At 47.8% G+C, this 9,144-nt stretch overlaps 1 pseudogene; it reads right to left on the bottom strand.

Moving 5' to 3' along the window:
* Positions 1-7,910: 7,910 nt before the first annotated feature.
* Positions 7,911-8,028, bottom strand: LOC126200051 (5S ribosomal RNA; annotated as a pseudogene).
* Positions 8,029-9,144: the final 1,116 nt, after the last annotated feature.

Raw genomic sequence — 9,144 nt, 5'->3', positions numbered from 1 at the left:
ATCCAGGAGCGCTAACGATCGGTCTCAGTGGAACGTTGTTCTTATGGATCTTGGGTAATCCATACAGCCGAGGTGGTAGGGCTTCTGTGTTGCGCAGGTTTCTCTGTATGTCCGCCGGCAGAGAAGACGCCTTGATCAATCGATTCGTATTCCGTGTGATACGTTGCGTCGGATCTGCGCTTAGTTTTCGGTACGTCGTCGGATCTAATAGGTCTCGGATCTTTTGCTCATAATCTTCGGTCTTCATTACGACGGTCGCATTCCCCTTATCGGCAGGCAGTACCAATATACTCTTGTCGGCGTTGAGATTCTTAATGGCTTGTACCTCTTCTTTCTTCAGGTTGCAAGCTGGCGGTTTTGCTCGGCGCAGTATCCTGGCTGTTTCCGTGCGTATTTCCTCTGCCCTTTCACAAGGAAGGGCACGAATGGCTGCTTCGGTGTTGGCAATGATGTCCTCCATAGGTATGGTTCTCGGGATGATAGCGAAATTCCCTCCTTTTTGAAGAACAGACACTTCCGCTTCGGTCAATTGTCGTTCAGTGAGGTTGACCACTGTGTGTGACATGTCGGAAGTCGCCTTGTCGGTCTGCTTCCGGCATCTTTCAAACTTTTTCTTCTGTCGCTCGGTGCAGCGCTCGAGTTCGTTCTGCATGCTCCTGTGAGTGATGCTGTCGATCTTGTCCCAGTCGTCTCGATGCATTCTGCTACTTAGTTGATAGAAAATGTCCAGAAGTTCCTGATCCGTTCTTGCCAAGTCTCTTCGTGTTGTATGTATTCGCTCACGAAGAAAAGCTCGTTCCATTCTGTCGTAGATACGATGTGCTTGGGCGGTGGTGAATAGGCGCTTGCATCTCAAGAACTTCGGTGTAGCACATTCATCTCGGCACCGTGACAGAAAGGCGAGAGAGGACATCAGTCGCGCTTTCTTCTTCCGTCGTTGGTCAAGGCGTCGGTACAATCTGCAAATCTCCTCCCCGTAGAGGCGTAATACAAAATTGTTGAGGCTTTCGTGGCCACTTGTTGACAAACTGCCTATTGGCTTCTGTCTCGGGTTCTTCGGCCGACGTTCATCTAATGATTTTTCTGACGTTTCGCCAGCACGAGTGGCTGGCATTGTCAAAGCTTCACCCTCCATTGCCGGTGGTGAACTGGAGCCGAGCTCGCGGGCGCAGACTATATGTACCTGGCGCGCCAACGTCCGAGGGCTTCTCCGCGGTCATTTCCGGTGCGGTTCTCCTCTTGCTACCTGCGACGGTCGTTCGCTGCAGTACGGGAAGCCAGGATCCGTTGACCTTAAGGCTTTCCTCTTTCTTGTTCAAACTGTTCGCGTGTTTTTGTATTTCCACAGCTTCTCTGAACAAGCGCGTGTGATAGTGGTTCTCTACAGCCAGAACTTCCGTGTCGGCGAATTTTATTACGTGGTCGGTCTCATTCAGTGCGTGTTCTGCCACGGCCGATTTCTCCACCTGCCCCAACCTGCAATGTCGCTTATGCTCCTTGATCCTGGTGTTAATGGATCGTCCAGTCATCCCGACATAAACTTTTTTTTTTCCGCATGTGCATGGTATGCGGTATATTCCCGACATTAAAAGTGGGTCTCTTTTCTCCTTCGCCGATCTAAGACACTCTTTGATCTTCCTTGTCGGTTTGAAGATCGTCTTTACGCCATGTTTGCGCAATATACGGCCGATTCTGTCCGTCACTCTGGGAATGTATGGCAGAAAGGCCGTACCCGACATTTCTTTTTCTGGCTCCTTACTTCGCCGAGTGTTTGGCTCAGTTACACTTCTAATATAATTTGTGGAGTACCCATTGCTCCTCAGGACTGTTTCCAGGTGTTGCATTTCTCGTTTGAGGTATTGCGGCTCACATATTCGTCCTGCTCTCGTTACGAGCGTACTAATCATGCCCCTTTTCTGGCTCGGGTGGTGGTTTGACAGTTTGTGCAGGTATCGGTCCGTGTGAGTCGGTTTTCGATACACGCTGTGTCCCAGGTTTTCGCCGTCCCTTGTGACCAGCACATCTAGAAATGGCAGTTTCTTGTCCTTTTCTACTTCCATGGTAAATGTTATGTTGGCATGGAGGCTGTTCAAGTGTCTTAGGAAGTCACCGAGCTGTTCTTCACCATGGCTCCACACCACGAAAGTATCATCGACGTACCTGTACCACACCTTAGGTTTGCAAGTGGCCGAGTCCAGTGCCTGTGCTTCGAATTGTTCCATGAAGAAGTTGGCCATGGGTAGTCCTCTCAGTCCAGTGGTGGCCAACTTCTTCATGGAACAATTCGAAGCACAGGCACTGGACTCGGCCACTTGCAAACCTAAGGTGTGGTACAGGTACGTCGATGATACTTTCGTGGTGTGGAGCCATGGTGAAGAACAGCTCGGTGACTTCCTAAGACACTTGAACAGCCTCCATGCCAACATAACATTTACCATGGAAGTAGAAAAGGACAAGAAACTGCCATTTCTAGATGTGCTGGTCACAAGGGACGGCGAAAACCTGGGACACAGCGTGTATCGAAAACCGACTCACATGGACCGATACCTGCACAAACTGTCAAACCACCACCCGAGCCAGAAAAGGGGCGTGATTAGTACGCTCGTAACGAGAGCAGGACGAATATGTGAGCCGCAACACCTCAAACGAGAAATGCAACACCTGGAAACAGTCCTGAGGAGCAATGGGTACTCCACAAATTATATTAGAAGTGTAACTGAGCCAAACACTCGGCGAAGTAAGGAACCAGAAAAAGAAATGTCGGGTACGGCCTTTCTGCCATACATTCCCAGAGTGACGGACAGAATCGGCCGTATATTGCGCAAACATGGCGTAAAGACGATCTTCAAACCGACAAGGAAGATCAAAGAGTGTCTTAGATCGGCGAAGGAGAAAAGAGACCCACTTTCAATGTCGGGAATATACCGCATACCATGCACATGCGGAAAAAAAAAAGTTTATGTCGGGATGACTGGACGATCCATTAACACCAGGATCAAGGAGCATAAGCGACATTGCAGGTTGGGGCAGGTGGAGAAATCGGCCGTGGCAGAACACGCACTGAATGAGACCGACCACGTAATAAAATTCGCCGACACGGAAGTTCTGGCTGTAGAGAACCACTATAACACGCGCTTGTTCAGAGAAGCTGTGGAAATACAAAAACACGCGAACAGTTTGAACAAGAAAGAGGAAAGCCTTAAGGTCAACGGATCCTGGCTTCCCGTACTGCAGCGAACGACCGTCGCAGGTAGCAAGAGGAGAACCGCACCGGAAATGACCGCGGAGAAGCCCTCGGACGTTGGCGCGCCAGGTACATATAGTCTGCGCCCGCGAGCTCGGCTCCAGTTCACCACCGGCAATGGAGGGTGAAGCTTTGACAATGCCAGCCACTCGTGCTGGCGAAACGTCAGAAAAATCATTAGATGAACGTCGGCCGAAGAACCCGAGACAGAAGCCAATAGGCAGTTTGTCAACAAGTGGCCACGAAAGCCTCAACAATTTTGTATTACGCCTCTACGGGGAGGAGATTTGCAGATTGTACCGACGCCTTGACCAACGACGGAAGAAGAAAGCGCGACTGATGTCCTCTCTCGCCTTTCTGTCACGGTGCCGAGATGAATGTGCTACACCGAAGTTCTTGAGATGCAAGCGCCTATTCACCACCGCCCAAGCACATCGTATCTACGACAGAATGGAACGAGCTTTTCTTCGTGAGCGAATACATACAACACGAAGAGACTTGGCAAGAACGGATCAGGAACTTCTGGACATTTTCTATCAACTAAGTAGCAGAATGCATCGAGACGACTGGGACAAGATCGACAGCATCACTCACAGGAGCATGCAGAACGAACTCGAGCGCTGCACCAAGCGACAGAAGAAAAAGTTTGAAAGATGCCGGAAGCAGACCGACAAGGCGACTCCCGACATGTCACACACAGTGGTCAACCTCACTGAACGACAATTGACCGAAGCGGAAGTGTCTGTTCTTCAAAAAGGAGGGAATTTCGCTATCATCCCGAGAACCATACCTATGGAGGACATCATTGCCAACACCGAAGCAGCCATTCGTGCCCTTCCTTGTGAAAGGGCAGAGGAAATACGCACGGAAACAGCCAGGATACTGCGCCGAGCAAAACCGCCAGCTTGCAACCTGAAGAAAGAAGAGGTACAAGCCATTAAGAATCTCAACGCCGACAAGAGTATATTGGTACTGCCTGCCGATAAGGGGAATGCGACCGTCGTAATGAAGACCGAAGATTATGAGCAAAAGATCCGAGACCTATTAGATCCGACGACGTACCGAAAACTAAGCGCAGATCCGACGCAACGTATCACACGGAATACGAATCGATTGATCAAGGCGTCTTCTCTGCCGGCGGACATACAGAGAAACCTGCGCAACACAGAAGCCCTACCACCTCGGCTGTATGGATTACCCAAGATCCATAAGAACAACGTTCCACTGAGACCGATCGTTAGCGCTCCTGGATCACCGACATATAAGCTGGCAAAACACTTGGCCTCTCTGCTCCAACCACACGTGGGGAAGACCGACACATACATTAAGGACTCAGGACATTTCATTGAGAAGCTGAAGAAACTGAAACTTGCACCAAACGACATCCTGGTCAGCTTTGATGTTGTTTCGTTATTTACGAAAGTGCCACTCAGTGACGCTCTGGAGCACATCGGTTCCATTTTCCCGCTAGACATCAGAAAGCTCTTCCATGCATGTCTCACCACGAGCTATTTCACGTGGAATGGCGACTTCTACGAACAGCTGGAAGGCGTCGCCATGGATAGTCCTCTCAGTCCAGTGGTGGCCAACTTCTTCATGGAACAATTCGAAGCACAGGCACTGGACTCGGCCACTTGCAAACCTAAGGCGTGGTACAGGTACGTCGATGATACTTTCGTGGTGTGGAGCCATGGTGAAGAACAGCTCGGTGACTTCCTAAGACACTTGAACAGCCTCCATGCCAACATAACATTTACCATGGAAGTAGAAAAGGACAAGAAACTGCCATTTCTAGATGTGCTGGTCACAAGGGACGGCGAAAACCTGGGACACAGCGTGTATCGAAAACCGACTCACACGGACCGATACCTGCACAAACTGTCAAACCACCACCCGAGCCAGAAAAGGGGCATGATTAGTACGCTCGTAACGAGAGCAGGACGAATATGTGAGCCGCAACACCTCAAACGAGAAATGCAACACCTGGAAACAGTCCTGAGGAGCAATGGGTACTCCACAAATTATATTAGAAGTGTAACTGAGCCAAACACTCGGCGAAGTAAGGAACCAGAAAAAGAAATGTCGGGTACGGCCTTTCTGCCATACATTCCCAGAGTGACGGACAGAATCGGCCGTATATTGCGCAAACATGGCGTAAAGACGATCTTCAAACCGACAAGGAAGATCAAAGAGTGTCTTAGATCGGCGAAGGAGAAAAGAGACCCACTTTCAATGTCGGGAATATACCGCATACCATGCACATGCGGAAAAAAAAAGTTTATGTCGGGATGACTGGACGATCCATTAACACCAGGATCAAGGAGCATAAGCGACATTGCAGGTTGGGGCAGGTGGAGAAATCGGCCGTGGCAGAACACGCACTGAATGAGACCGACCACGTAATAAAATTCGCCGACACGGAAGTTCTGGCTGTAGAGAACCACTATCACACGCGCTTGTTCAGAGAAGCTGTGGAAATACAAAAACACGCGAACAGTTTGAACAAGAAAGAGGAAAGCCTTAAGGTCAACGGATCCTGGCTTCCCGTACTGCAGCGAACGACCGTCGCAGGTAGCAAGAGGAGAACCGCACCGGAAATGACCGCGGAGAAGCCCTCGGACGTTGGCGCGCCAGGTACATATAGTCTGCGCCCGCGAGCTCGGCTCCAGTTCACCACCGGCAATGGAGGGTGAAGCTTTGACAATGCCAGCCACTCGTGCTGGCGAAACGTCAGAAAAATCATTAGATGAACGTCGGCCGAAGAACCCGAGACAGAAGCCAATAGGCAGTTTGTCAACAAGTGGCCACGAAAGCCTCAACAATTTTATATTTTCATCTGCATTTTGGTGCAACCAATTCATTCCTGAACAGATATTTGTTTGCGAAACTCATTAAATTATTGTCCCCAGGTAAACCATTAATACACAAGAATTCGAAAGAAATGCAAACGAAATTCTTAGTGTTTGACTATATTTATAGCTGCGTCCTTTCACTATCATTATTTGTGAATGCTTCCGATAATGGCCATGTGCGCATAATAGAGTATTGATTGTGTCTGAAAAAGAAATTACAAATATTATTATCAGTGCGCACAGTTTTTGTCGTTATTACATCACCCAAGGAAATCAGAAGACATGCTTCGCATCCTTTATGCATACGTACGCGAATGTGGTTGAACACTGGGCGGGCCACTTTCAGGGAAGTGTCATTCAGAAATGGGATCCTATTCTCCCTCAAGAACATAAACCAGATACAGTGATAATGTTAGACGCTGGAGTCTGGATCGGAATCGACGTTTTTAACTCATTCCAAAGTTATCCATTGGCTTCAGGAGGCGACTCCGGACAGACCACTCCATTTCAGGTATGTCACTGTGCACAAACTATTGTGTCACATATGCTTCTTTATGGCAGGGTGCACTTTCATGTTGACACAATCGTCGTTTCAAAACAATCCCTCTACAGTACGCGGTATACAATATTGTAAGATATATTCTTGTCATTCCATAGTATTCCCTTAAGCATAATCAGAGTACAACATTCTAACCATGGCAAACATTACCACAGCAAAACACCACCTCCTCCGTACTTCACTGCAGGCATTACAAATGATGCTCATGCCTTCGGCAAACCGAAATTCTTCCAGTCGATTGACACAGGATATAGCCTTATTCATCACCCCAAATCACTCGTTTCAAGTCATCCACTGTTCAGTGGTGTCGCTCGTTACCCCAACTCAGGCGACGCTTAGATTGCGTACAGAAACGTGTGGCTTGTGAGGGGATCCCACAACGGCGTATCCCACTCTTTTCAACTTCCTACGCACAGTCTTTGTCCTAGATGGACTGCTGGCAATACTTAGAAACGTATGAGTAGTTACTTCCACGATTTCACGCAATTTCTTACAATCACCTTCCGCAATGCTCGACGGCCGCTATCCCGTCAATACATGAGGTCTGGCTGCTCTTATTTTAGCTATGGTTATCCCGTCATGTTTCACATTCAGAATCACATCAGCAAGATTCGAAAGGGATGAAAGGTCCGAGATGTATTTGTGAACCAGATGACATCCAAAGTTTGGTCCACGTTCGATGTCACTGAACTCTCTTGACCGAGCTGTTCAGCTGTCAATGCTTACGACACAGTGCTTTTTCTGACTCGTTTTATAGTGGCGGGTCAGCCTCTCGTGACATCTAGTGGTCTGAACACATTTGATTGGCCAATGTAACTTTCGCAGCAATAGTTGGAATCGTATTGGGCAAACTGGGACAGGGAAGAGAATGAAACATGCACAACAAACAATTGAGGATATTGGGTGTCAGTGCCAAAGTGAGATGAAGAGATAGGAACTGGGAGGTAACTGGGCGAGTTCCTTCAGAACAGTCGCAATGGCAATGGAAAAATGTTTCTTGTTAGTTTTCGAAAATTTTTGAAGTTCGTGTTTCCCCACAGCTGGCAGAAGCAAGCACTCCGTCTTGAGGCCACAAGTGGCCCATCGGGACCATCCGACCGCCGCATCATCCTCAGCTGAGGATGCGGATAGGACGGGCGTGTGATCAGCACACTCCTCTCCCGGTCGTTATAATGACTTTCTTTGACCGGAGCCGCTACTATGCGGTAGAGTAGCTCCTCAAGTTGCATCACGAAGCTGAGTGCACCCCGAAAAGTGGCAACAGCGCATGGCGGCCGGGATGGTCACCCATCCAAATGCCGGCCACGCCCGACAGCGCTTAACTTCGGTGATCTGACGGGAACAGGTGTATCCACTGCGGCAAGGCCGTTGCCCACAGCTGGCAGAAGCAAGCGGAAAATCATGTTTTATCACTGTCAGTGGCTATTAGAATCTTGTACAACAACTGTCAGTTTCAATTGTCACGACAATCGGGCACAGAAACATCTTGAATCACAAAATCGGTCAGTTATTCGCTATTCAGACATCTAACAGCGATGTCTCTGTATGTCCATCTTTTTAGAGATGGTTGCGGGACCCCTGTTCGATACACGACGTCCAATTCAACATCTCTCAGCCGTCTAGTTTCCAAACTTAATTTGCTATCAAATTCAGTGTTTTATTACGCCATCTTCAAGCCCCTGACCGACGTGTAGGAAGATTCTACCTCGGTCCTGATCAAAACAGGGGACAGAAATACTGGTATCAGTAGATTTTTGCCATATCTATCGCTCCAACCATCATCTCAACCATCATGATGGTTGAATCGATCGCTATAGGAAAAATCTACTGACACCAGTATTTCTGTCCCCTGTTTTGATCAGACCGAGGTAGAATCTTCCTATACGTCGGTCAGGGGCCTGAAGATGGCGTAATGAAACGCTGAAATTGATAGCAAATTAAGTTTGGAAACTAGACGGCTGAAAGATGTTTAATTTGACATCCTGTAACAGCAATGTGTTCCAATACATAACTGGTATCGAGAGAGTGTAACTGAACACAACGCCTGTATTCACACAGATGTCGATATGAATAACCTTCTAGTACCTCACGATAATTAATAATAATCAAAACTGTTAACATTAATGAAGGCTTTTCACAGCATATTATGGTCTTACAATATTATTTCCTACTAAATGTTATCGTTGGGGAAACAAATAAGGTCCAAAACACTCGTTGTTGATATTCATTTCTATTCGTAGATATTGGAGATAGAAATATATTGCGAAAAGAGAATAAAGTAATAAACTCAAGGTTCTTTTACATTTCGATTTAAGATGAGAGCAAGCATCAATAAATTCGAGGAAAGGAATCCTATGAATTTACGCCCGACAAAGACATACCCGATATCACATTGCTCTATTTTCCAGCATCAATAATTTAGAAGCGTGCGTCGAGTCCTAAAATGCGGCCATGTACCTCTTAAAACATTCACACGTTCTGGCATCGCA

This window comes from Schistocerca nitens, chromosome 8 (genome assembly GCF_023898315.1).
Source record: "Schistocerca nitens isolate TAMUIC-IGC-003100 chromosome 8, iqSchNite1.1, whole genome shotgun sequence".
In the NCBI taxonomy this organism is placed as follows: domain Eukaryota; kingdom Metazoa; phylum Arthropoda; class Insecta; order Orthoptera; family Acrididae; genus Schistocerca; species Schistocerca nitens.
The sequence above is the reverse complement of the archived record's forward strand: the minus strand, read 5'-3'. Positions and strand labels throughout refer to the sequence as shown.